This window comes from Squalius cephalus (assembly GCF_949319135.1).
Source record: "Squalius cephalus genome assembly, chromosome: 4".
Classification (NCBI taxonomy): domain Eukaryota; kingdom Metazoa; phylum Chordata; class Actinopteri; order Cypriniformes; family Leuciscidae; genus Squalius; species Squalius cephalus.
Genome location: NC_137125.1, coordinates 3,930,318 through 3,933,202, shown reverse-complemented (window position 1 = coordinate 3,933,202; position 2,885 = coordinate 3,930,318). Strand labels below are relative to the sequence as shown.

General features: G+C 43.1%; 1 long non-coding RNA gene across 1 annotated transcript; it reads left to right on the top strand.

Annotated features, from left to right (window-relative positions):
* Positions 1 to 251: 251 nt before the first annotated feature.
* On the top strand, positions 252 to 1,268 carry LOC307157304. Its single transcript, XR_013820924.1, has 3 exons — positions 252 to 521; positions 824 to 920; positions 1,006 to 1,268. It is a non-coding gene; the product is annotated as an uncharacterized lncRNA (long non-coding RNA).
* The last annotated feature ends 1,617 nt before the right edge of the window (positions 1,269 to 2,885 follow it).

The window sequence follows — 2,885 nt, the reverse complement described above, 5'->3', positions numbered from 1 at the left end:
GCTGGTAAGCCATCCCTTACATTCAATCCAAAGCCAGCCACTCAAGTTGGTGCTTCAGATAGAAGTCATCATCCAGGTTTGTTGCTATCAGCAGCACGCCGCATCTTAAGCCCTATTCGGACGGGACTAGTTTTCCAAACGACGTTTGAGTTACAATTCTTATCAACCTACGTCTGTGATTTCATGTACGGATTTGGACGGGACTAACATCTCCCGTCATAAACTTTTTCTGTATTAATTTACATTTTGAAGTGAACTATCCCTTTAATGTAGCTCACAGCATAAAATTACAATTCATTAGCTAAACTATTTGTCTTCTCAAACAGGTGTCATTGGAGACAGAAGAGATTGTTTGTATTTCTGCCTATATGTGCAGCTGTGCAGCTGGTAAAGGGTTGTGCAACCATCTGACAGCACTTGTGTATCAGACGGCCCACTATGTGCAGCTGAATTTACAGTCTGTCCCACCACCACTGGCCTGCACGAGTGAGCCACAGAGATGGCATCGTCCAAGAACACAGGCATGTATTTTTTTTCTTTTCTGCAATTTGTAAGAACACTATAGTATCAACTCAAACAAACAAGTAGCCTAAGTACATGTTAACATCAAAGCATTATGGACTAATAATGCACAAGAGTGCAGATTAAGTAACAAAGGTATAAATTATCATCACCCGAGATTAATACAATCTGTTTACTGTTATTACTCATTATTATTTCATATAAATGCATAATCTAATGTCATAATCTAATGTCAATGTATATAACCTTATAAAGTGTTTCCAGAATACTTTAACACTGCATTTGTTTGTTTTATACTAAGGGAGTCCATCCAGAGGCAGTGAGTGAACTTGTTGTCCTGAAGCCAAAGTCAGCTGGGAAGACTGGAATTAAGTCTACCCTATACAGGGCTTACACAGGTAATACACAACACTGTATGTGTACACGTGTACTCAGCTACAACTTAATGTGTTCAAGACTAATAGTTTGTATTCATTTCTTTAGGTACCCTTCCAGATCCTGATGTCTTGGCTTCTGGTACAAAACTGAGTCAGATCCATTCCTGGCCTTTGCTGGCACACATACTAGAGGGCATGTCAAAAATAGAGTTGGTCCCCTCACAGTTTGGTCCTGTACCTCGTGGTAGTCCACTTTCATACCAATGTCCCCCTATAGCTGCAGATGTTCCTGTTGTTAATTTCCCCCCACTACCTGTGCTTGGCTATCAGTTTGGCTGTAATTTTAAATATGTGCCCATACACCATCAATCACTTCATCTGGGGTCTCATTTATAAAACTGTGCGTAGGATCCATACTAAAAGTTTACGTGCGCCCAAAAGCCAAAAATGGCGTACGGCAAAAAATATTCCGATTTCTAAAACCGTGCGTACGCACACCTGTAAGCAATGTTCCCTTTATAAATCACAGATCACCCGCAGATGTGCGTACGTGAACCAGCCTCATATCACGCCCTGTACACGCCCATTTTTAACCATAAATAATCAATGCAATTCACCTCATGATTGCTGATCAGCATGTAAATGAGAGTGGAATCCCATATATAGGCTAAGTGAAAACGTGTATTTCTGTTACTTTGAATAATGGCGACAGGTGAGAAAAGAAGAAAAAAACGTAATTTCTCAGATACTGAGATTGAAACACTTGTAGGGGAGGTGGAGGCTCGGAAAACATTGTTATTTGGTGGCCACAGCAGTGGGGTCACTAATAAAAAGAAGCAGTGCGAGTGGCAAAGTATTGCTTCTGCCGTCAATTGTGTCAGTGGGACAGAACGGACAGTTGCAGAGTTAAAGAAAAAATGGTCCGACCTGAAGGTATACTAATTTTTTACCAACATATTACATTTGTGTTTTATTAGGCTATATACCTATATAAATAGCAATATTGATTTTCAAAAAGTTTTATTTACATGTGCTTACAGTATGCAAAATATGTGAAATAAAGATTCTCATTCATTCAAGGTGGAGGCAAAGAGAAAACTGTCCTCCCACCGCCAGAGCGTGGCTGCAACTGGTGGGGGCTCAAGTACAGCTGATCTCACATCAGTGGACAGCAAAATCGCGGCTATAATTGGGGAGGTCAGCGTGTGTGGTATTGTGTCGGAAAAGGAGGGAGACACTGACGTGACTGAAACCACAGAGGAGCAAGGTTAAACAGATTTTTTTTTAATTATTAACGCTGTATATTTGAGTGTGTGGGGTGATAAATGGATAAATGTTGCCAATTGTTTGTCCTCCAGTCCTTCCGGAGTCTGAAGCTGTGAGTGAACAGGAGGTTCAGGGTGAGGGGTTCTCAGATGCAGATGCACAGCGTCCGGCTCAAAGCAGTGCCCCTTCTGTGCCTGGCACGTCCAAAAGTGGTCGGGTACTCACTGACGCAGTCCTGCAGTTACAGCGAGAGACAATAAACGCTGTCAACAGGGTTGCAGATGAGCTACGGCAGATGAGAGAAGTGATGCAAGAAATTGCACAATCATTAAAAGATGCAGTTAAAACATGAACCTTGAGTTTTGTCTTTCTTTACAAACGCCGCATGACATCCTCACGGATTCTTGCACCTCGTTGATATCCCTCTTGTCGGCCAGGGGGCTGTGGCTCGGGGTCGTAATGCCGGGGTAGAGGGAGATCAGGAGGGAGAGGAATACCGTTCCTCAGTGCTATATTGTGCAAAACACCACACGCCCTGACAATCTTGCACACTTTTGCTGGATGGTATAAAATTCTGCCACCCGAGGCATCCAGAGCACGCCATCTGCATTTCAGGATGCCGATGGCACGCTCCACAACTGCGCGGGCACGAGAGTGGACCTCGTTATAATGAGTTTCCTCTGCGCTCTGCGGGTTTAAAAATGGGGTGAGGAGCCAGCG